The sequence below is a fragment of the Nipponia nippon genome, unplaced genomic scaffold (genome assembly GCF_047370975.1).
Source record: "Nipponia nippon isolate SJK-2023a ecotype South Korea unplaced genomic scaffold, ASM4737097v1 scaffold_24, whole genome shotgun sequence".
In the NCBI taxonomy this organism is placed as follows: Eukaryota; Metazoa; Chordata; class Aves; order Pelecaniformes; family Threskiornithidae; genus Nipponia; species Nipponia nippon.
The window spans coordinates 4,108,803-4,134,953 of NW_028262341.1; the positions used below are offsets into that span (position 1 = coordinate 4,108,803).

General features: G+C 35.8%; 1 protein-coding gene across 11 annotated transcripts in view; it reads right to left on the reverse strand.

Annotated features, from left to right (window-relative positions):
* Positions 1-26,151, reverse strand: part of MEF2C (myocyte enhancer factor 2C) — a 127,530-nt gene that overhangs the window by 82,678 nt on the left and 18,701 nt on the right. The window contains exon 2 of one of the 11 annotated variants that reach the window (XM_087761411.1): positions 862-966. The exons of 9 other annotated variants lie outside the window; for them this stretch is intronic. The gene's annotated coding sequence lies outside the window, so the exon portion shown is untranslated. Of the gene's footprint in view, positions 1-861; positions 967-14,429; positions 14,450-26,151 lie in introns of those variants that run through there. One more of the 11 variants, XM_087761412.1, reaches the window with a different exon arrangement.

The following is a 26,151-nucleotide window of genomic DNA, read 5'->3' on the forward strand; positions in this document are numbered from 1 at the left end:
CAGGCAGCGGGTTAAGTTTTCTTGCACTGATGAAGAAAACCTCTCTCCCTCAAAGCTTTTTGCTTACCGGTCTAATTTCAGATAAAAGCTTTTCAGTTTTTCTAGCAAATTTATATCCTTTTTAAAAAAGAATTTCTGCTATTTTTGCTGCCACTAGACACAAATGGGGAAAGCTGTGGTATTCTCTGTATCTGTCTTACTCTTTCACACATATATACATATCAACACATACTGCTTCACATGCTGTTCTTACTATGTGTTTGCCTATAATTTTATTCATTTCATTAGTATATACATTTGCACATGTAAATATATAAAGCAGATAGCTGGACTGATTCCAAATCAATTAGATTCAGCTGAGTAAATCAAGACATGTGATTCATGGGCTATAACCTTCAAAGGCTGGTGACTTCCGAGTCAAACAGAATGTAAAGAACTCTAGAGACTAACAAATCCCCATGGCTGCTTTAGGACTTCACCAGTGTTCTCAATACTTTTTGAAAGTTCTTGCATGATTAAGGATTATATATTAAGTATTTAAAGTTCCTGTTAACTGATCAAGTGTATTTCCCTAACACTAATAAAGCACACTAGCTAGAAACGTTGAAGGTACTACAAAACTCAAATAGTACTGCAGGCTTTCACTATCCAAGAGAATCTAAAAAGGAACTTAAAATAATTCCAGAAGCTTTGCTGAAGTAACCCTCCACATAAAAGCAACCTTCCAACTTAATGACATGGTTACAGGCAAACAAATTGCACTTAAAGAAACACATAGTTACATGCTATGCTGTTACAGTCTTCAGCACTTTTTTCTTTTTGCAAACCCAAACATAAAAAAAAAAAAATCAGACTGCTTACAAAAAGAGGAACTTCATTTTTGGCGGGCTTCTGTTCACTATATGATTTGGCAGAGGCAGTGGTAGCTGACAGAAGATTGATCTGAGCCTTGAGAAGGGAAAAGACCTAATGGACAAATGCAGCAGATCACTTGACCGCTCCTGTCTCTCTTTCGTACGCTCACGCACAGACATATACACACGCGCACACACACACACACATGCACACCCACTATCCCTTCTCTGCAACACAGAATCTTGATAGAATAGCAGGAAACACGCACAGAGTGGTCAGGGAAGGATATGATGTCAGCAACCACGAACAATAAAAGGTGTAAAGGTGCTTCCTTCCCTAAACTGTTCCAGAAGTGCAAAATGGGAACCAAAACTCTCCACTTCCTTCTCCGAGCAGAACTGTCTGAATCTGCTCTGCTGCAACACCCCAGACAGAGAGTTCTTTGAACAAGTCACACCAGGGGCAACAAGGAGAATCAAAACAGGAGAGTCAAAATATTTAATTTATAAACAAGAAGGCAGCCAGAGAAAAACTAAGTTAAAATGTGCTAGGGTTTAACATTTTCATGGTTGCTTTACAAAAGAAACAAACTTGCCATAAAGATGTCTCTGTTCCTTAAGCAGCTTGCATTCTGAGTGGATTAATTAGGTTAAAACTAAAGAACCAAACCAAATTCATTTTATTATCCTGATGTAAGGAAGCAAACAGAAAAATGCTGTCCCCATTCTCTTACCATTCTTATCTTGATAAATAAACGTAACTTCAAAGATATATGAAATCTTTTTATGCAAGCCTTTCTGTGTACTCAAGAGAATACATCAGCTACTTTTCTGATGAAAAATTAGCTGCAAAGCTGCAACATAACCATGAAAATCCACAGTGGGGAACACACATTCAAATAAAATGGTCACTGAAATGTTTTCTGTAAAAGCCCTAGCTGACTATGTTCCATATACAGACAAAGTCACACAATGAAGAAACAGTTGGGCATACTGTAGCAAATAAAGACACCGATCATTTTGGGTCTGTCACCTTGAGCTGGATAAAGCTGAAAGAAATACAGAAAAGGATGAAAGTAACAATCATCTCTCATGTTACCCAACTGAGATCAGCTGACATTAAAGATAGAAGTGGTCCTTCACATTCAATGTGGTTTGGTTGTATGGTCATTAGAGAAGACACAGTTTGGGCCATTAACAGAAAGGTTATGATAAAATGATATATGTCATCACCATGGCAATACATCAGTAAAGCAGAAATGGCATGATCTACATTATGGTTATCCAGGCAGAAAGCCATGCAACAACTGACTGAGTCATCTTAGGGTTTCAAACATCTGTCTACAACACTCTGATTTAGAAATTAAACATAACCTACATTTATGTGTTTTGATCTTATGGCCAGGCTGCCACATGAAAAGATTAGAAGGGAGTTCATTTTAATCTACTAAATTTAACTCTCAAGAGATCATGCATTTTGCTACAGGAAGTATAAAACAAACATTTAAGCCATAATGGATATAATGTAACAGATTAAATACTACAGACTACTAGAGAGAGAGCACGTCAAACTGAAAAAGTCTGTACATAAAGAAAATATTTGTGATCTTTAACTACCAAAGCTTATTCATCTTTTCATTTATCTAACCTGATTCCTGATTTATGGCATGAGTTTAATTTATAACGGAGAACAATTCACGGGCAATGAAGTTCTGCATCGAGGCATGAGTAAAATGTTCACGAACTTGCAAACTGCAAAATCGTTCCCTATATTTAAGTTGTTAATTAAAAGTTTTAGAGAAAACTTGAATCATTTGATCTGAATTCATATTTCACTAATTTTACTCCTGATTTTGAAAGCATCTGCTGAATTTGTAAGATTGTCTATTCCAACTTATACTCCATTTATTTATTTATTTATTTGTAAAGGATAGCAGAATGTGTTTATTTTTAAGTCTGAGCTTCAGGAGATATACCTTATTTGTTTTTCACATTTATATTTGAACATATTCCTACTACCCTGATGATGTAGCAATGAACTGCAAAAAATTCCTCTCTTCCAGCCAAGTTACGGTCTTGTAATCAATACCATTATTTGTATGCCTAGGAGGAAGAGGCATGAGAATATCCAGCATTGTGAATTTTTTGGAATTTGGAGTGAAACAGTTCTGAAAACTAGTTGTAAGAATACTTCAACTCCCTTGAATCAGGCAACTGTGGTCACTGTAGCTTACAACTCAAATACAGTATGAAGTTATCTCACAGAGCAAGAACTTATGCAATGTGGGTGGAAAAGTTTCATTTGCTGTTGTTTTGCAAAGTTCCCCCGGTAAGTTTTTTTGGGCAAACTAAGCATCATTGCCAAAATAGTGGAGAAGATGGTACTTTCTACTAGTAGTCCTACTTCATTACGCCACAGACCCTGCTTTTCAAAAGACTGAGTTATCCAGATGCTGAATGCCTAGTCTATAGCCACCTATCAATTTAAGCTGATCCATGCCTTTATGAAAAGGAAAGGAGTGACGTCAGCTTACCTTCCAGAGGATGTGCTGAGAGTCATCCACCAGGCACAGTGAAGGAGGGTTTTCTGAACAGTACATACATGTTATACCAAACCTGGACATGCTGATAAAGATCCATGATAGCAGGCCAAAGGCCTTCCAAGTGATTGTGGAATTTGCCACAGATGGTGAGTCATTCCTTGCAGCGGTGCACCAAAAGAGGAACCAACCACTGGCAATCTAGATGAAAACTGATTGCCTGCAGCCCAGTAAGAATAGATATGTGCCTGCTATGCTTGATGAAGAAAGGAAGACTTGGCTAATTTACAACATTTTTGAAGAATAGATGAAGAAGAATATTTGATTTCTAAAGCAAAGAATGCAGAGAGTAACACATATTTTAAGGAAAGCAATTAAGTGAAATGCTAGTATACTAAAAAATATATCTGTGAAAAGTGGATTTTAAATCTACGATGACTAGTGGGTGATATTTCAGTGTCTACCCATCACCCATTTGAAAAAAATGGAAAGCAAATAGTTTGAAGAAAAAGTTTGCACGTTTATGATTAGGTTCATGATGTACCTTTGGCAGCTAGACAGGCATAATGGGACTCTGACCAATAAATGTGGAATAAGATCCTTGAAGTGCTTGGGAGACTGGCTCAAGCATAACAGTTTATTGAATCAGACAAGCTAATAATATGAGGGAAAAAATAAAGGACTGAAAACTGAATCAACTAATTGGTCTGAAATGGAGACAGTGACTAGGAATGGGAACCTGTCTGAAAATGGAGTAGGGAAATTGGACTGCTGCAATTTCAGCTAGGAGTCTTAATAGTTTTGAGCTAATAATTTGATTGGATTGCATTATAGTTAATAGGTGTGCAATAAATATCAGGAAAGGTATTTTACAAGTTCAGTCTGTCATTTAATGAGCTGCAGAAGAGGAAGCATTTCAGTGGTCAAGAGAGTATGATTTAGCACCTTGTATGTTGAAAAGGTGTCTTGGAACTACTCTGATCTTGGTCTAGCTATATTTAAAGACATCTTTCATATTGGGTAAGATACTAGGGCTTAGAGTTTTGGAGCAGTCTTATACACAAAGGACTTTGGAGAGTGTTTGCTTATTACAGGAAAAGCCTAAGATGTCTAGAGTTGAGTCATTGCATCAGCAGTCTCTGGCTGTGGTTAGATCTAGATTTACAGATTTGTTACTAGTGCTTGTATGTGAGGAAGTCTGTGGTGAGGAACATAAATCCCCACAACGGCTTTTAAGAATCAAGGGGCAATTCCAGGTATTATTGGAAAAAGCTATGTACTGCAATATCAAATCACAGTCTGAACCTGGGCACAAGTGCTTGGCAATGCCAATACCAGTGGCAGACAATTTTAGATTGTCTTCTATTGAAGAAAGCAAGGATTGATTCTCAAAAAGATTCTTTGTTACCAGAAAAGTTTTTGGATTACTTTCTGCTTATAATTTGCTGAATTGCAGAAATGCAAGCAAGCTTGGTACATGCACTTAGACAAGAGAGCTGGAGACAGCAGTGTCTGAACTATGGACAATGATCAGTCTTGAAGCAACAGACAGAGTAGATGGAGAAGAGAATTAAATTTTGGGTAAAACAGGTGGACTTGTTCAGATCTACAAAGACCTGATCTCCTCCATCTTCATCGAACAAGCCCGAGAGCAATTTTATACAGTTTGACCCAGGATCCTGCCTTTTTTCACTCAAAAGGGCACTGTAATCATGCCTATCTATGTTTAACAACACAAGCTGAGTTCTGCTGTTCTAGGTTTGTGCTGCACCACTGCTTCATCTGTGTGAGGACAAAGAAAGATTTGGATTGTAGAAACCTAATAATCACATTTTGAAAAGGGATATCTTACACATTTGCAAATGAAACTTTTCAGGAAATGTTTAGAGAAAAGAGAAAGCTTTCAGAAACAGGAGTTTTGTGACACCAATAAACAGGACTAAACATAAGAACCCAAAGTCTCTTTAAAGTACTGAGCAAATAAATGAGTGAGCACTGTATTTGGTTCAAAGACTAAGCTGAAAATTAGGAAGGATCACGTAAGTAGGTAGAACAGGGACAAGACTGAGGATGAAAGTACCTTAAAACTGGGAACATAAGTGTAGAAACTAAGAGAAGAAAAACTGAGATGTGAATAAGTTCCTCATTAAAAGAAAATGTATGCCTCTGCTAGACAACAGATTCTATAGAAATATCGTGAAGGGCTTAATAAAAGGAATGCTTTGCAAGATGACCAAAGTGAGTGACAAAAATTGTCAAGGTAAAGCTTGAATGAAAGTAAAACTGTGTTGGGTTAGTGATGGGAAATAGCTTGACAGGAAAATTGTATAAATATGTTAAGGTGGTATAACATTGTTTCTGGCTGGGAAGTGTTGCTCATGGTGTTGTCATTTTAAGAGTAATTTGAATAATGGCTGGAAGACGAAAGAAGGTAGAAGGGGCAGGATTACTACTGGTGAGCGTAACTTCTGTGATCATACAGACCTGGATACTTGAATAAAAGACAGCAAAGAACTTTGTTAGGTAATAGTTTACTATGTTATTTATTTATTTATTTTATTTTACTATTTTATTTATTTATTTATTTATTTATTCTGTGACTTGAAAATTGAGAGACATTGGGAGAGAGCTCAGTTATAGAAAATACAGGGAGTACAGCCCTGAAGTAAAACTGACACAGAGAAATGGCTTTGGAGCTATTGCTGATGGGAAAGGAAACTCAAACATTAATACTTGATAATGGACATTAATTCTGAAGTCTTGCTACATTTAGAGATATAAGAAATCTTTGTAAACAAGTAGTATGAAGGAAATATTTGAATCACTTATCAGTTTCCCTGCCCTAATGGAAACAACCTGTACTACCCTGAATTTGGCTAGCTACTCAAGCCAAAAGGGGGCAATATCACTTAAGCATGTCCCCTAACAAGGTTCAGCTTCCTACAAGAGAACTGGAGCAATCAAACATGGAAGACTTCAGGCCACAGCAGTTCCTCAAAATCTGACCAAATCTTGGGAGATCCATGGAAGCTGTATATGCCAGCCTCTCAAGCTAAACAGCTAGTAGTTTGCTGTTATCCTATTCAGGCTTGAAAAAATTGTTTCTGTATGGATTGACTCTTACTAATGCCTTAGACATTTATCTATTTATTTATTTATCATTAATATATCTTATATGATGCAACCAGTCACGTAAAGCAAAAACTGACTTGTCAAAGATGGACTGAATCTCAGGCTGATATAATTTTAAACCCAGAGAATGTCACTGATTTCTATGGAGCTACTCCTTTGTACTAAGGCAAACATGAGAACAGATCCATCACTAGAACTGAAAAAGGAGTTAGACAAGCTTTGTAAGCAGAGGTAATATCTAATATAGACTAACCGAGTTAGAAAAAATAAATCTCCTTTATAGTGTACAAGCCCTTCTTTGGATCCTCGATGTACCCAAAAGCTCATCCTTTTTTTCCAGCTATAGAAGCTGGTTTAATGAAATATATTACCTCTGCCCAGAAACCTCTTGTTTATGGTGTTAGACCATTTCAGCAACAACTATACTACCACAGAAACAGAAAGTTGGTTTTCCTACAACATAGACCTAAACCCATAACTTTCATATTTAAGCACCTTTATTAGTTTTCTAAAGCAACCTCAGATCAGTACATGCTTTATCTGGCAATTCATTTCTTAGAGAGGAATGATTAGATATAGAGATGTTCTGCTTCTCTCTTTTGTATATCCAGTTCTAGAAACACACCCTTTTCCCTTTAATTCCTGACCTTCCCAGAAATGTCAAGAATTAAATATAGTTCTTCTGAAATGTAAAGTAGACTGCACAACATGGTGGAGAGCTGCTGAGCTGCTAACTGTTCATTCATTCTGTGTAAATGTTAATATGATAAATACAAGTATAAGAACTATGACACTCCCTGAACTCAACTGCTTGCCCAGAGACAGCTGCAGGCTTAAAAGGAGGAGGAAGAAGGGAAGAAGAAGGAAAAGAAAAAAAAAAAAGGTCAAGGAAAATATATCAGTCTTCCCATGACCAAGACAGCTGAAAAGTCTACATTAATGCTTCCAATCCCACTCAGGCAATTTTTTCCCAAGGACAAAAGGAGATGAAAAGTATGTCAGGTACATAATAAGGCTAATAAAAAAAATGAAAACACCTGCATTTCGCTGAATAGGAGTGAAGAACTGCCTCTGTCTTTGAAATATATGTCTTTTTCTAATGGCAAAGCTCATAAATTGGGACAGGTTGCAGTTTTTAAATATATAAAATACAAACAATTTAAGTAGAAAAACATTAAGTCAAAATACAGCTGTTCAAAAAAAGGAAAAAGAGAAAAGTACAGTGGCAGTATTACAAAGAAGCACTTATATCGTAATTACTAAGATCTGATACCTCTTACGAGCCACATGATAGGAAATAAACCTTGCACATATATTGTCTGGTGCCTCATGTCTGGAATTTTGCATGTTCAGGATGAGGCATCTGTTAGAAAAATGGAAGGCTCTGACTACGAAGAAATAAAGTACATGGCCATATGCGCTAGTGCTAGCACACCATCACTCATTTGCTGAAGCTACTTGCTTTCTACCTCCTGGCTGTATCTTGACAAGAGGCATCTCTCTATGCTGGAAGATCCAAACTGGATTACCACTGTTTGGAACTAGAAAAAATGCATAAACAGACAAGGCTATAAGGAAGGAAAGATAACATGGAATTTGCTATGAGGGAGAAAATACAAAAAGATGCCTTGTGGGAGAAGAAATGGGCAAGGTGCCTGAAACAACTGACTTATGTTGTCTGTTGAGGATGGTATTTTCTGTTGTTCTGGCTTAGTGGGATATTCTACAGATTTTTTTTTTTTTGTCCTTGGTGGTGGAGAAAAGGACAAGCAATAGATATATTTCTGTTAGCAATATTCACATGAAAAGAGAGACAGACTGGAGAAATGTAAGATATACAGCACACCGAGGAGTTATGCTTTGATATGATAAACAGCTAAAAGAGCTGCACTTTAGATACTAAAGATCCTTCTTGAATCAGTTACAAAGACATAAATAGCCTCATCTAATTTAGCGTGCTGTTCAACCACATCATAGTTCACATTTAGTTTTTGAAAATTGTATTAGGTAACTAATTCATAGTTTCCATGTGAGGATTTGTTCTTCTAATTTTTCACAGAATAGGTCTAACAGCTCTCACCTCAAGGCCTGTAAAGGTAAATTTTCTACTGAAATGGAAGGTGTTTACCACAGAGGTGGATCTACCACTGTCTACAACTATAAAAGCCACAAGTGAGCATCACACCCTGCCTACTGAACCTCAGCTGTAACCACTCCATTAGCACATGCAGCTGGATTTATTTATTTTATTTCTTACACATACAAAACACATTGCATCTGGCAGTAGCCAATGCAAAAAGTCAACATCCTTGACAAATATCAGAAGAAAACAGACATATAATATGTGCTTAATTAGCAGAGGGAAATACAGTGCAATTTGCTTGATAGTCTCCGTTCTATCTTGAATGAGCATTTTTTTTTCTAAACAGATCATTGCCAGCATTGCTCATTTTATTATTGTCCTAGAAGCATGCTGAAAAAACAAAACATAATCAATACAAAGATACATTAGCTAAATCTTTTTGTGGCCTTGAACGTACATTATGTTTTCTCAGAAATGGCACTTTTCGAGCTCTATTGATATGCAAGGTGATTTCTGACAAAAAATATTCTTAGAAACAGACAGCTGCGGCAAAAGTAGCAGGCAGCATAGTATAAAGAATTCAATCTAAGGTTGGGATGCAAACGTGGATGAGATCTGCTCCCTTTTCTGCTACAAATATTTCATGCCACCTTCATTTTTCACTCAGTGTGTCTGTTGGAAACCTGGGAATAAGAAACCTGGGGATTTGTTCATGCAAATGTTCTGAGAAGTAAGTACAGTGAATATTTATTACACAATAGAGAAATTGTGAGAGCTTTCAGTAAATACACTATAATTCTCATCTGGCATAGTCAGTAAGTACGTAAACAAATAGAGAAGATCATTTAGCAGTTTTAAAAATGTATGAAAGTAATGTTAAGGGCAAGATTATGATCATAAAAATACTAATATCTGTGCTTAAAATCACTGATTTCAGAAAGCTATAATTATCTTGTATATCTAAAGCATTTATAGATACGTGTTGTTCTCGCACTATAGCCCTTTATGCTAATGTATATCTTATTGAAATAAAGATATTTGACAGTACTGTCATATAAGGTCCAACATGGTACACAGCAGATTCATCAATTTCCTGTTTCTTACCCTTTCTCTCTTACAGCATCCTAATCAACCTAATTAAAGCTTCGTTCATTTGAAACCTCAGATGACAATTTGTTTAACTCTATCCCACTGTGGTCTTTTTATAAAGAGAATTAAATTTGATCTTCTGACAGCAATTATTAAATGATCCCAACTGGCCCCAATTAAGACACATGGCTCACAGGCCTCAAAATCCAATAAAGTGCCAAGCCCTCTCTTTCACTTGTACATCTTCCTTTACCTTGCTTTATTTTCTTCAGGCCAATTAAGCTCATCTTATCAAGTGGAACTGAATGCCATTGTGTAGACTAATTCAAGATACAATGCATCAATTTACTTTTACAGACATACTGAAGTAGGGACAACATGCTCAAAATCATCCTTTTGAAACTCCTCCCTGTTTCAATTCACCTAGCTTTAATGCCTTTCACTGTGCTGCACATGACCTACATATGCTTACTTTTAAAACAGTGCCTACAATGAGCAGTAATTAGAGAAATATATTAAATATCCATGGTACGAGTTTTCCACTGCTTACAATTCTCCTTATAGTAATACATCACTTCTTTAAGCATTTCCACTTGGCTATTGTCTCTTCATTTCAGAAATTCAAAGAAATGTGACACTCGTGTAACTTCTGAGGTTAACCTTTTTTTACCTTTAATTTCTGCTCTAATTTTTCCACACGTGTTCAGTGGTATGCTGTGAAGAAATGTTCCCATGATTTCATGTAAAGGCAGGTAGCCCCAGGATTTGGAACTCATTGATTGTGTGGTACTCCAGGGAAACAGCTGAATTAAAACCAGCCTCATGAGACCGAAGTAGCTTCCATACACATCTGGCTCTTCTTATTCTAAACTCTAACACCTGCCTGGAAATTTAACCCCCATCTTTTCTCTGAAGAACAAATGGGACAGATTTATCTACTGCCATTTGGTTTAGGTCAAAGCTGAGCTGTGTGGTGTTCTGCTAAATTAATTGCAATGTAATTGATATTGTTTGACACAGTTTTTGAAAAGATGATGCTCCATCCATTTTATGACCAGACTGCTCTCTCTGTATTAAAATATACAAGATTTTGTATTTCTGCACGTTCACCCTAAGTACAGCTTTGAGTAATAACATATTAAAATACAGCACACATTTTCTATCTCAATATTTCTAATGAATTGCTGTACAAAATAAGATTATGTGCACAATTATCATCAAGAGAGTAAGTAACAAGTAAAAAATGCTCAAAGCAATACTGCTTCCATTGTGGTGAATTTTTTTTATATTTCTTTAATTTACATGCTGAACAAACGTAAGCACGATATTCCTTAAACACAAAAAAGATAGAAAGACACTAAATTTCGGTGCAACATTTTCTTTACTAGCAGGAAGATGTGCAAGTTTATGTAAAACATAATTAGACACACTTCCTGTCCAGATGGGAAACATACTTTTCTTTGAAAAATTTAAAAAATTAAAGTGATGCCAGCCACTTCTCAAAAAGTAAAATAAATTTATTTTTAAAGAATTTGCAAATGTTAGATTTAGGAATTTAAAAAATATTGACTTCAAAAGGCAGGCAACAGTTTTTACTCCCGGAAATGCTATATGACTCTGGTAAATTTGAACTGTAACCTGCAATAACAGTTGATAGAGAATTTCTAATAGGGCACTGAAATTTCTGAAGATTAAAAAAGATTTCAATATACTGTGCTGCAAATTATTTCTCATTGTATTCTAATAATCCCATACAAGATGTTAATTTTGGATCATTCTTTTGCTAAAAACAGCAAACCCTGTAACAGATTTAGTGCAAAGAGCTGAAAATATCCTGTGGAAAAAAAATCTGTACAGACATCAGATCAACCCAAATCCTGCCATTACTCAGCACTGCAGTGACGTGCAGATGTTTGTAGTGGTTTAAGGAGCCAGCGGGGGCTGGAAACTCTACATACTCAACTCCAACATGATTGCAATTGAACCTCATCAAAGTAAGAGCTCATAATTTGTCACAGAAAACAGCCAATTAACATATGTTAGAAAAAGGCTCCTATAAAGATAATATATGATTAAAGATCCAATGCAGCTGTCACAAATCAAAATTCTGCATTTTAAAAAGAAATATCAGTCTGGGTTTCTGAATGTTTACATCGATAATGCATACTATATTTTAAAAAAACTACAGAAAAAAATGCCCCTAATTATAGTATTTCCTCCAGGTTTGGAGTTACAGCTTAGGGAGATCCGGGTACTAAAGCACTATTTACTGTTCTGGTTGTTGTGCTGTAAATAGTTAAGACTCTTGCCAAAACACAACTGTTATTTTGTTTTAGTGCTATTACAAAAGACAGACCTTCATTGTGAGTGAGGTGGCCTTCATTGATGCACTTTGTTGTTAAGACGTTCCTCTGAAAACACAGCATGTCCTTATTGCTACAAAAAATACAGTACTGTAGAACTGTGTACTAGAGCCCCAGGGCCAGCGCTGTGATCGTAGCGATTCAAATGAACGGCCGTCAGTAAAACTGCACTGCAGCCAGTTCCATTATTTCACATTTACATTGGTGAAAATGAGATCTGAATGTAGTCTGCAACCACCCTTTAGATAAATACATTGATTAAAAATAGTTTTCGTGTATATATGCATGGAAATGCTGCCTGTTGCTTTATTAACACAGAACCCTGACTGTGATGCCTACTCTGAACAATAATCTTTATTCCTTACATTTTGCACAGCAATATTTTAACTACTGAAACACTGCAAAATTAAACTGCTATTTTTTACAAGCATTATGCAATTTTTTTCCTGCTATCATTTAAGAACCTACGTGTCAGTCAGTAAACTCTGAGGTGATTTGTATAGTACCTTGTTTGTATGTGTGTGCATATGCAAGCGTGTGTGTCCTTGTCTTGACATCGTGTTGTAAAAGGAAGTGCTTCCTCTTTTCTGTTTGAAAGAGACCCAAGAAAAACAAAGTTTTGAAACTCTGTAGTCTGACTGGACATTAGTCAATGTATTTTTAAAAATGCTTTAACTCTTATTCAGTCAAATATAATTTTATGTTGATGGATAAAAGCAGGGACAAATTTTAATCAGTGCTAACAGAGAATAATATAATGGAGATAGTATTCTCCCAAAGTGTAATGTGATGGTTTTTAAGGGCCTTTTCTCCCCTTTAAAGTCTTTCAATAATTCAGAAATGCTGTTTCCATTAACACTAGAGGCTGTAGTATGTGTCATTAGCACAAAGTTAATTCCCTTAAAACAGCACTTATATTGGTACTGAAATATCTGCTGACTTTAAAGCTATGGTTTCAAAAGCCCTGAATAGGCACAGACTTTTGAATACGCTAAAACTTAATATGCCGAGAGGTCAAAAGGAAAACTCTTAAGTGTTTGAAGCTACTCATGTGTGTAAGACTGTCTCAAAAAGATCAAAAGCACTGAACATTTCTGACCCATACTCATGGAGCAAAAATTCATAATGTTCTTTAATGTTCTTCACTACATTATATTAAGATAAAAAAAATAATCATTATGAATCATTGTTCCTTTTAACAAAACACTGTGAATAATGTTAAGGTTATGCTGCCTTTTTTTTCCTCAGGAGTGTGTTCATTGATTCCCAAGCAATCAGTAACATTTTTGATTAAGATCTCAGAAATAGCTGAAAATCCCAAGGCTTCTCTACTATTGAAACTTCACATGTCTTTGACTGTCCCCAACTAATGATGGTAAACTATGCAGCCTCAAGCTAAAGAGATTAATTTCCATTTTGCAATGAATGGACAAAAAGACTGGACAAAATCCATTCCATATCAACTACATTGTTATGTCTATTACAGAAAATACACTTTTGGCCCTAGAGACAGTTTGAGATGGGATTAATAAAATTCAAGGTGCAAAACAAGTAGTACTTAATGAATGATAGAATAAACAAGAGCCAGATGAGAACTGTATCTTTTTTCTCATACTTTTTTTTTAGAATAAAACTACATGTTTTGGATAAACCAGCTTCAAATTTAGTATCTATTCCTGATAATAAATCTGCTTTAAAAAACTGCTGCTAACAGTAACAGCAGAATAATTAAAAGCAAGTTCTTCACCGTAAGGAAATATTGTGTCAGAGTGATTCCTATTCTGTAAACCTAAATTTCCTTTCTTCATAGGTAAAACCAGATAATTTTACAATTATTACAATCATGCATAAATGACAAGTGAGTATCAGTCCACTGCTATTAAGAAACACATTTTCCAAGCATAATTATCAAATTGATCTGCTGTTTACTTATCACAATATGTATAAGAAATCCCCAGCATTTTTTTTTACTTCAGATTTAACAAATTATGCATGATGAAATACTTTTTAAAAGTTCATCCTATCTACCCATGTTGTGCTGCAGAAGTGAAAATCATCTGAGTCAGTAATGGCTTCTACTAAATGGAAATGTTGACGGCATATCATAACTTAATTCAAGATGTTATATGGTTTTTTACAATTATTTCAAAAATCTGATGTAGAGCTTAAAAACAGAATTCCTGAAAACAGTATCCCACTTTCTGATTGCTTCTCTGCATATGGAAGTTAGTGGCAATTTTTCTATTTACTTTAACAATTTCTATTTACTTTAACAAAGCACTGAGACTTTGGAAAAAAAGTTGAGGATATTGAATTTAATGTCCAAGACCACTCTAGTATCAAGGCTGCAGACTCTATATGGTCTTACCTACACATCTCTATGGCATTATCCTGTTTAAATAAAGAAAAAATATGCTGATGCTTCTCAGTCTCTCTGATGAGTCCACTGGGTGGTTCTGGAGAGGAGAAATGAGTTACCACGATGTGGAAGGCTCTAAATCCTCATAGGTTACAGCAATGCTATACAGTAACAAAGCATCATAAAAATGAGGCATAAAACTTCCAAATTAGATAATAATAATAATAATCATCATCATCATCTCTATACCAGCCATGTTAATACAAAGATGTTAGTCCTGTATATTACCTAGAGATGACCACTGAGGAATCAAAGGCTTCATTTTGCAATTTTGCATGAAACAACTACAGAATACGTTGAATAAGTTCTAGTATAAATTAAGCACTTTAACTACAACCATAGCTTTTGCTGTTAAAATTTCTAAGTTACTGAAAACTTAAAGGGATACTTTCAAGTCATTTTAATCATCCAACATTTTCCCATACCAGCTCATGGATTTACCTTTCAACACCAGCAGCCTGAGACAAAAACGAACTGATTTATAGCCTATGCTAGGGGAGCTTGCTGCTCAGTTGTCATTTTTTTCTTGGCTCCAGTAGATGGAAGCAACTCTCTTGCTGGGTTTTAAGTTTAGTGTGGTTTTGGGGCTGTTTTTCAGGCCAAAATCCTTATTTTTATATTTATTTTGTTGTCTGTTGATCCTTTGATGTTAGATTCCCAGATAATTTGTTCCAGTTCCCAGAGCAGTTTCTTCAGATCAGAGCCATGCATTAGTAAGTCTGTAGCTCCTGCTGAAACCTCTTGCAGGGATAAACAGAGCCTGTAGCAAATCTACATGAACTTGTTTCTGGAAACCCCACTGCTGCATGGTTCTGTAGAAATGACCACTGACAAGACACATGCAAAAAATTGTCTGTGGTCTGGATTCAGGTGTGTACAGACTGGTAGTTGTCAGTCTTACAGTACAATACCTTGTCTGATAAAAAAACATGGAAACATGACACCCTGCGTTATCTTGCCATTTCGGTTAAGCTAGTGCATCACTTGTTTACCTTCACCACTCACAAAGTATGCTGACTGTGACATTCAGCATCATGCCCGTGTTCGGCAGGCGTTAGAAGGATTTCAAGTATAGCGTTTTAGGACCACAGGCCACCCTGCTCAACCTGGCTTGTCTGACAAAAAGCAGAAGTGCAGCAAGAGTAGAGAGTCTGGCACTACCTGGAGCAGACCCTAAGGGTTCCTTCAAAATTAAGCAGGCTTTGCAACTGCCACAGACGAAGCATATTGCATCTCAAGATAAGTATGCATACAGGAGAGAAGTAATATTTGCCCATTTCCTCTACCCATAAGTCAGTGCCATGTTTTTCTGCCATATAAGAGGGTGAGATTAGATGTTCATCTTTTTAAAGTCTTGTCACCCTCAATTAAAGAGGTGTCAACTACTCTTAACCTGTATGGCATATGGTCACCCTGGTTGATGAAAGAGACACTTCCCTGAGTCGCTGCAGTCAAACCAGCGTGTGCTGTGATCCTGTTGATTCTCACAAGCTAATCAGGGTCAAGCTGGGTCAGATTTTGGTACTGCAAATTCTTTAGGACAGGGACAGTCTCTTCCTATAAGCTTCTATGGTACAAAAAATAACAGGTAGAATAACGGGCCTTCAGTCATAACTGGAGCATCAGGATATTACTGAACTCTTTTACGTATTTAACTGTAGTTAACAAAAGACCTCCAAATGTGCAGGTAATACATGAAGTCAGAGAGATTTCAACCAATGATGTTTTGAAGGCACTATGCAAAACCACGATCCTGATCACTGAGAACATTAAAGATTTTATGACAATCTTTACAGAACAAATTATGTCTGATGTCCTGGCCAAATTCCATCTTGGATCATTATTCTGCCCATATAAATTCTAATGCAGTTGAAGAAAACACTCTTTGCTTTTTGGTTTAGATAGATTTGGTGATGTTTTCTCTTGTTAGAAGTGTTAGCTTTTCACCATGGCTCTGCTTTCAGAGTCAGGTGCACTAATCAAGTTCCTTGCTTATATTTTGCCTTCCATGAGTTGTACAGAGGCCTATTTCATACTATACAATTAGAAAGCATTTTTATTAATAAGAATTTCATCATGTCTGAAGTGAGCAAAGTCTTTCTTTCTTACCAGCTTTTCCAGAAAAGTAACACAGAAAAAGAGAAATACTTACAAGAACCTCCTTTCAAATTAATGAAGATTAATGAAGACATGAACATTTTGCATCCAAAACCCCCCAATGAAATTAATATCTATGTTTCCTCTTCTCGGATATAATTGATTGCAACATGGAGTTTTTGGAGATACCATCTCATGGATGACTATAACAATGACATGAAAGAAAATCATGGACTAAACCTAAAGGAATGATAATACTTAATTCTTGAGTGCTCTCTGAATAAAACTAATCTAGCTGATAATCTTTTCTTATGTTTATGTGGACACAACTAACAGATCAGAGAAAGAACAGCTTCATATCACTCAGGGCAGCTCTTCTCATCACAACATCAGAAACACACATTCCTGTAAAAGTTGTAATAGCATATATTTTCCCTTGCATTAGTTTGTAAACAGAGTGATAGACAGAGTGATGTCAAAGTGGTGGACATAATTCAATCTCATACAAGCAAGGGGTAAATCATGACGTAGTCCCTGGCGTGTGGAGATACTTCTTCATATAATTTTAAAAAAATTATTAATATTAATTAATTTTTAAAATTATTATTATTATTATTTTTAAATAAGGTCAACGTTTTTTTGAAATTGCTTTTAGTACTCACTGTTTTCAATAACCCATTTCTAACTGTTTTAAAGTTGTTACAGAAGACATCTTAAGAACAATTGTTTTAGTGGTGGTATTTTCAACCAGATCTGTGGGAAAAAATTTGATAGACTTTTTGTGCAGTAGTCTGTTTTTTTATGTAATTTTTAGTAGGGTTATGGCAGTGATTACATTTCATGGCAAACATACCTCTTCTTTCTTAACAAGTTGATGGCCCAATTTCATATTAACCTGGAGATGTTAAATCTTAGTATTTGGTGGAAAATGGTTAGAATGACCAACTTCCAGTGGCAGAAAGGCAGGGGCTTGCTTGTGTGCCTAGGAAATTGGATCACGAAAATTTACCAAGAAACACAATTTTTGACCAGATGGCCAGATCTTCTGCTCAGAAACAGACAGTGACAGTCTCCATGAAAACAGATTCTTGGTAATATAAGAATGAATTCACAAGAAGCACACACAGAGGACGTGAAAGTCCACTCTACACTGCTGACTTGGCAGCATGCAAAAGACAGAACAGAAAGTTCTCCACAGAAAAAATACTATGTAGGAAGAGAGGAACAAGACTCTTTCACCTCAAATATGTTTACAGTTTAACCCAGTCAAAGATGGAGTTTTATGTATTGTATATAATTTTTTTTTTACTACCCAGTTATTAAGTTTTATAGGTGAAATCCAAATTCTCTATACTCTTTTGAGATGGAGAGACCAAAAATGTCTGCTAAGTAAGAAACTATCTCTATTATCAATTCTTCCTACAAGAACTTCTTAGAACAGAAGTTTTCACATTATGATAAATCAGAAATCAATGATCCACAGAAATGTTGCTAACTACCAGGAGACAGGCATACTATAATGTGCTATATATTATATATATAATATACTATAACATGATAGAGTTGGAGGCGCTTTTATTATTGATACTAATAGACAGTGTTTCCTAACACTATTCTGTCACATACAGTATAGCTATTCTTGGTATAGAGATTTTATTCTCTTGCCAGTGATGGGGGATGAGGTGATTTAGGTACTGTCCATTTGATTAAATAGGTTGGGAAATTCCTATTTCTGAAAACTTAATGGCCTACAAATTCTATCATTTGAAAATGATAAAAGGAATTTTCTTCTACACATGCATAGCTTCTTACTGAAGTTAGGCAAACTTCTGTGGGTATTAAATTTGCTTGCCTGCTTTCCTGGAATAATGCATGGAATACTGGCTTTTACCCTTGTTAATTTGAATACCAACATAAAAAATCCCCAAACAAACCACAGAAGAATTATTTGCTCCTTCTTACTATGATTTACTTACTTACTTACATTAAGGCAACCTACATGAGCAAACACATTGATACAGAAATGGACAGAAAACATCAGAAGCTGAGTCTAGATAAGGGGTAATGATAGCCATCAGCAACTGTGAACACTTCCTTAAATTCTGGACAGGCAATGCTTTAGCCTAAAGTCAGGCTTTAGAAGGCAGTATGTGCAATATATTAAACAACTCTGAACAAATCTGACAAGATGTCAGACGCTTACTTTGTGTTTGAATGTCTGCCACAAAAACAGATGACACCATTAGCTTTGGATGTGGTCAAATTCTGCCTGGAATTGGACTAAAAGGGTAGAAGGACCTCAAAAATGCCATAAGTTAGAATTGTAACTCGGCAGTTCTGCGACAGACACATCAGTCAGAAGTAGTAGCTTTCAATAGGTACAGACACTGAGATCAGTTTAGACTAATCTGAGGAAAAATTATAGCATATGCACCATTCTCGTTTCTATTGAACCATATTAAAAAAAAGAAAAACCTTCAAATTCTAAAGCAGACTGTATTTTAGTGCCTTACTTTTCCCTGGCTGATCGAATTCAATTGTCTTTCAAATGCACTTAAAAAAACAAAAGTAGTTAAACAAGATAAAGGTGGTGCTGCAGCACAAGCTTGAATTTCTTAGCATTCTGTTTACAACAGTTCCAAGGGCAGATCTTCTTTCCAAGGCTGAGTCTCAGTCCAGTTTTCCAAATGCCAGCATGGACTTGAGTAGATAATTTTATGTTTGCTACCAGCAATAAGATACTTTTTAAGCCTGAAATTATAGGCTACAATTAAACAAATTAATCTTACATTTTCTAAGGTACAGACCACAAGATTCAGTTAAATAAAATAATTTATCATTACATTTAGGAAGGACATTTTAGATTCCAGTTTGCTGTTAAAACTGCATGGAAACATATATTGATATACTTACTTATATTTTTATGGGGTTTTCCCCCCAAATTTTGGCCATATTTCAACTGAAATGCATGGAGTTTTCCACTCAACAGGGTAAAACTCATTGTGGAATATAGTAAGACCTAAAATTAGGTGAAAACAGAGTATAATATGGGCCTAGTCTCATTGAAAGAAAAGCACCTCGTGAAAAATATGATACAATATACTCAGTACGTTAAGACCATTAGCAAGTAATTACATATATTTTAATCAATATCTATTGTGAGATTTTTTTTTTATATAAGCATTATAAACTTGAATCTTCCATGAACTCCAGAATGAATATTAACATAAACTGTCGCATTGTTTTTGACTAACTGCATGAATTTTTACGTTTTACTGCAGAAAATGGGCTCACTGTCATGGCTGTGAGGTTTGTATCTGCATAGTAGGATTACATGTCATGGACATTATGAAACCAAGAACTGTGAAGGGTAAATATGTGCATTGCGTAGAAATGGTGGCTCATCTCAGCAATGCAGTGCACCTGTTGCGGTGTGCTGTGGCTCCTTTTAATTCTTCCCTGTTCATGGAATAATGATCAGTAACAATAAGTAATTTAGTTCTACATTCTTCTTCTCTTCTGCCAGCTAGATAATAATGAAAAAAAATCCTAGTTTGCATTTTACGAATGACTGTGTATTCCCTATAACTGAAACTGGTAATGCTGTAGTATAACATTTTGCTCTTGCTGTCGTCAGTAAATCAAAAATTATTTTTAAAGATTTGCTGTAGCACAGCCCTTCAGAAAATACATTCTACAACTTCAGTTCATTTTTAATCTCTTGCTGCTTATCAATGATTCGATCTGAGATTACGAAGCAGGTTCCCTTGATTGTATTATAGCCTGAAGTCTCTGACTTTTTGCATCCGTGCACATGTATCTCATTTCCCTTTTGCTGTCCATAAAAGATAAATGCATTAGTCACGTAAAATGGAAGAGAAAATGAAAACACTGGAAAATGTGTAATTATGTTCCAACTTTCGCATATATTTTTAAGGAAAACTGCAGTGTAAATGAATGTTATATGCAATATTCTCAAGAGATGAAGCTCCCATTAGAAGCAAACACACAGAAATTTAAGTAACAGAAGAGCTCTGATTTATTCAGTCATATGACTTATCTAGTGTCCTCCATCTTAGTATCTGAACTCATGGTAATGCCCATGGCATCACTCCTTTTACCTCTACCTCGTCTGTTTGCAGTAGTGTATCTCCTTTGATGATGGAGAAAAGTTCATCCTTTTAGTTCTTCTTATGCCAATAGACTAAAAATATGTCCCCGCTGCCACCTTGTTCATTCTCATGTAACGTTCCAGCTTTAGGTCACTAAACAACATCATCTGAACTTGTCAAAATTAATGACAGAAAAAGACTCCAGAACTAACCTTCACTTATGCACTCCATCAAGTCCCAGGGTACTATAAAAAAGGACTGAGATGAAATGAGAAACAGACAATCGAAGGTCCTGGGCAGCAGCTTGTTTAAATACATTTGTTCAAGATAAGAAGGAAAAAGAAAATATGCATTCCTTCGTTAAAAAGAAAGCTTTTTTTGTGTCTAATGTATTAGAGAAATTGTTCAAGAACAGTTCATCAACGATTACTTGTGCAACGCTGCCAAGGTCAGGGTCAGCCCAGGTTATCAGCTGTGGACTGGTAAGTGCCAGACGAGCAAGCTAAGCTGCCTTGATTCTCCCTTCTGCACTGCATAACAGCCAGTTTCTAATTGCATGCTGAGAAACAGGTAAGTGAATAATCTCCCTCAATTTAGGGATAAATGTTGCATTCTGACACACTTCTTTTTTAGTTGTATAAATTCAGACATATGTAGGGCATAAATCCCCGAAGAACACTGTCCTAAGTATCCAATCAAGAGGGAAAAATCATATAAAAGGTTGTCATTCTTTAAGGATAATTGTGAATCATCTCACTGTGAGTATTTTTCTAGCATGTAGTTGCAACCAGCACTGAAGCACATTATCTATTATTTAAGGTAGCAATTTTATGTGTTTGGTTTACAACAGTGTTTTGGGAAAACAGTCTGAAACAGAAGAATGTATTATGTAGCAATGATCTGTAAAATGTGCTGCATATCTGTACGTGTAATTGATCAATATTCTTACTGTGAACATCAGGTATAGCATGACTAAGAACGAGTAGTATTTTCATATTGGTTATTCAATCCCTGAACTGTAACAGAGCTATTTCTGTACTTTGAATAAAAATAGATTAACACATCTCTTTTACAGTTTTGTATCTAGGGAGAATAAATCATAAAGCAAAAGAATGCATGGTATTCCACGATGCCACAATAAAATTTGCTCATAGGAACCAGTGCTATTAAAAACACCACATTCTGCTGGGATTGTGGTTCAAGGCCTAATGATTAAGAGTAAGTTACCCTGAAGACTACCCAGTAATGAGGATTTGTAAATTCCCAGCTTAATAATGTGCAATACTTTTGGATTGTTTCAAGAATTATTTGGGCTAAAAAGTTCCTTGGTATTCTCACTGACTGTAATCCATCAGAAGACTACTAAAAATAACAAGACAAAAAAACATGTTAAAAAATCATCTATTTAGCTGACCTAGCAGAACCAGGAGTTTGCACTGAAGTTAAATTTAGAAAGATATAAATATAATGAAGTTAGCTTCAGGTATGCATGTCAACTTCCTCCATTTCCTTCTTTTTTCCAGAAACAACTAATATGTAAAATTTGATTTAAGAAAAAAAAAACCCAACAACTTTTTTTTTTTCCTTACGACTAGCTTTCACTTTGTAGTAATACATACAGTCTAGAAAATGTTCTGAATTCTGATCATTTCAATCAGACTATTTAAGTAACTTGCATCCATGGAATACTTTAAGATTCCAAGGATTTAAAAATATTTAAAATCACACCATCACACCAACCAGTCAAGTGAAGGCTTAATGGAGGGAGCATTTTACTTGATAAAAATAATTGTGACATTGGTACAACATGCCTACACTATGCCTTGTAGCCCCAAACCCACAAGCATAAATGTATACACCTAATTTGAAACACTTGACTGGTTTGCTGAAGGCTGCAGAACTGTTCATGTACCTAAAATTAAGTACATATGTAATGGTTAATATGAATGAAATCACAGATGTTGTTACTGAATCCCAATGAGTGAAGCTAGCCAATGAAAATCTGAAATCAATGAGTACATTAGAGATGCAAAAGCAAATCCTTGATACCGTTCATAAACCTTTGGTGGATACAAGTTGCATGCATCTAAATACAGGCATGGTATTCAGGTGAAAGGTGGTACTATCAGTGCGTGGAAGAGTATTTAGAGCAATTTGGTAAAACATGTCCCTGCTGATTCCACAATTGAATTCATGTGTGAAAAATGCAATTAATTATTAGACTGAAAATGCAGGCATGGCACTGAAGAAAAAGCCTTACATCTTGCACAAAGTACTTTATGAATGCCCACAAGTGTAGGATCCATCTGACCTCACTGAAGCCATCAACTTTTGGCATCTAGTCTAAGCTTCATCAAACATACACTTACTTTATCACCAATGGAGAAAATTAGGCAGCATATAAACATAGCTGTAGACATCTCACCATAATTATAGGGACTATAATAGAAGTAGCAAGACAGACAGCAAGACAAGCAAGCAAAGATGAGTATTCCTTTCCATCTAAAGCTTTATACAGCTGAAGCCTAGTGACTTAGACTGCACAATGGGAACAAGAAAGGAATAATTCCTTGTAAGGAAGAGGAATAAAGATTCAAACACAATTTAAAAAAAATATATTAAATGTAAAAATTGCCCATGTGTCCTATTTAGTAAGCAATTATATATCATTATATATATATTATTATATTGACATACTGTGTATGTTAACATAGAAAAGCTTGTACTCTTGTCATGCAACATGAAAACTCATCATTAGGAAGTCACTAACTACACCACTAACATGCTTAGGTTACTCTACAAATAAGGAAACACAAAAATTTGAAATAACAACTCCAACAAGAATTATTGAGAGCAACCTTAATAAATATGGTCTTAATAGGAATTATGCTGAAAAATAGTAGTGGAGAAAAAATAAGTAGCCAAAAATTTAAATTTAATGTTTTCTCATAAGGATACATGGTTCAAGACAGATTTCCTGGGGGAGTTCCTTAACTGAAGGCCTATCACAGCAAAGGACATAACTTGCCAACCTAAGATGTGATGCTGAGATTCCCAAAATGTGCTATGGGGGTGGTGATATCTGTCAAGATGATATTTGTGGAGGAGTTCTTGAAAATAGCCAGGATCTAAACCATTAAGGATTTCAAAACTAAGAGAGCAAACTTTAAAATCAAACAGCTACTTCATAGCAGACAAAGTAAATCAGTTAAGATACAAGAGGGATGATCGTATTTGCTCAAGACAGGACGGGAGTGTGTCAGTGCATTCTGAACAGGCTGCAAGTGACACAAGCTGCTGGAAGCCTTTCTAGGAGGGAATTACAATAATCCTCTCCATCAAGAGGGCATGTGCTGCTGCTATGAGGTCATCACAGGATAAATAAGGGCACTGTCTGTATCAAGCACACCACTAAAAAGACATTTTTCAATCTCATTCACTGCAGAAATCTCCACAGAGGAGAGGGGAATGAACTGGACATCAGAATTTTTACTACAATTTCCTACTGCACTCAATTGCCCCAAAACAGTCTGTAGTGACATGTAAAAAGAGAGAGCAATCTCCTAAGGATAGCAAATACGCACTGGTAAGATTTGTGCTTTCGCTGTGGCTGAGGCAGCAGTAGCTGGCAATCCTGCCTGTGTGAAAACAGAGCTACACTTGAGGAATCCCTGGGGTGAGAGGCACACAGCTCCTTATCGCTCAAACTGGGACGAAGTCTTTGATATTTAGCATTCCTACAATACCCATCCCAAGCATGCACTTCATGACATGATTCTGGTGTCTGCCAAACTAACCTTGAACTTCAGCACTGCTTTGAAGAACCATAAAATATTTTTATCATTAATCTGATAGTCTGCACAACAAAATAGTTGGCTAATGCAGGCATTTGGAATATAAAGTACTTGATTTCCCCATGCTTGTGAAAACTAAGATTTCCTTGTATTTGTGCATGTTGAATTGGCCTACAAACTGAAAAAGGTATTGTAAGCAATAGAACACCAAAGTTCCTTGTGTTCTTAAATCATGAAAATATTAAACATGCATACAATTAAAATGTTGGGGGTTTTTGGTTCATCAAATTGAATTAAGGTAATAAAGCATCATTACATACATTTTCTAATACATTTATATAACAGTTACATCTTGAAAGCGTATCAAATTATTCATATTATCTGTGAATTAAAGTATTCACAATTCAGCACTTATTGGCCCCCAATGAACAATAAATAACTTTCTTAAAAGAGAAAGCTTATGTGATATATACAGCATAGAAAACTTCTAGTAGCATGATTATTAAAAGTAACAGCTTGTACCCCTACAGCCTGACTGAGTTTGAAAGAAAGTTCAGAATGGAATGGGGGAATTAGCTGATGAACTTCTGTCAACTATAGCAGTAGCCTTCATGAATAATTCAATATATGCCCCCTCCCCTCTATGTCTCAACAGACTAACAGCTGCAGCTCTCAAATGACAAGTGTTATTTTTTCAGAAGCTTCTGAAAATAGTATACTGATTATAAAATAACATATATAATAAAGTGAGTTTTCCCTCCCCGCTTTTCACTTCTGACTTACAGTAACTAGTAAAGTTTTACAGCAGAAGGAGGAATTTTCAAATGGACTTTCATGAGTTATGCAGCAGGCCTACACAAGCAGTTGGGAAAAGAATACAGGTTCTCTACTGAAGATTTGATCCTTTACCTTAACACAACCACACAATTCACCTAGATTACTGTGTCCCCAAAACCTCATTAAGAGTATCTTTGTACATAAAAGCTACACTTTCATAATATGGATCCTTATCGTAGCTTCATACAAACAGGAAGAAACTTTCTGGTCTGAGGCTTTTGTATTGAACATTTTCTGTAATGTTCTCTACCTTGTAGTGAAAATATGGCACTTCAGGATGTTGGGAAATTGACTGAACATGTTTGGTGAATATTCTGACGTGGAACAGAGTTTCTCTTGAGCTAACAAGACTTCAGTAAAAGGGGCGAGAAATTAAGAAGATAGTAGCATAAGATTCCTTGATGACAGTGCAACTGCCTGTAGCATCAGTCCAGTTTAGGAGGAGAAATGGCTTTCACAGAATGTCTTCTCGCACTCCAACAGTTCAGAATAGAAACTATATAAATCTGCTTACATATTTTTTTATAAAGCAAGGTAGGTAAAAAAGCTCAAACTAGGCAAACTTTAATCACTCGGAAAAAGACTGTCACTTGGCCTTACTGCTTAAAGGAAGGGATCTCTCAGATAAGTTTGTTTAAAGAATTTGAGTATTTTTCAGTTTTGTGAAAAGATTTTTCAGTGGCATTATGTAACAGGGAAGGAAAACATTAGCTTAATGTAATGCTGAAATAGCTACACACATAGCTGTTTCCTGATTTACTGAGAAGCTACTGCGTGCAGCACATCTGACTGAAAGCAGTAGTGGACAAAATCTTTTTGATGATACGGACT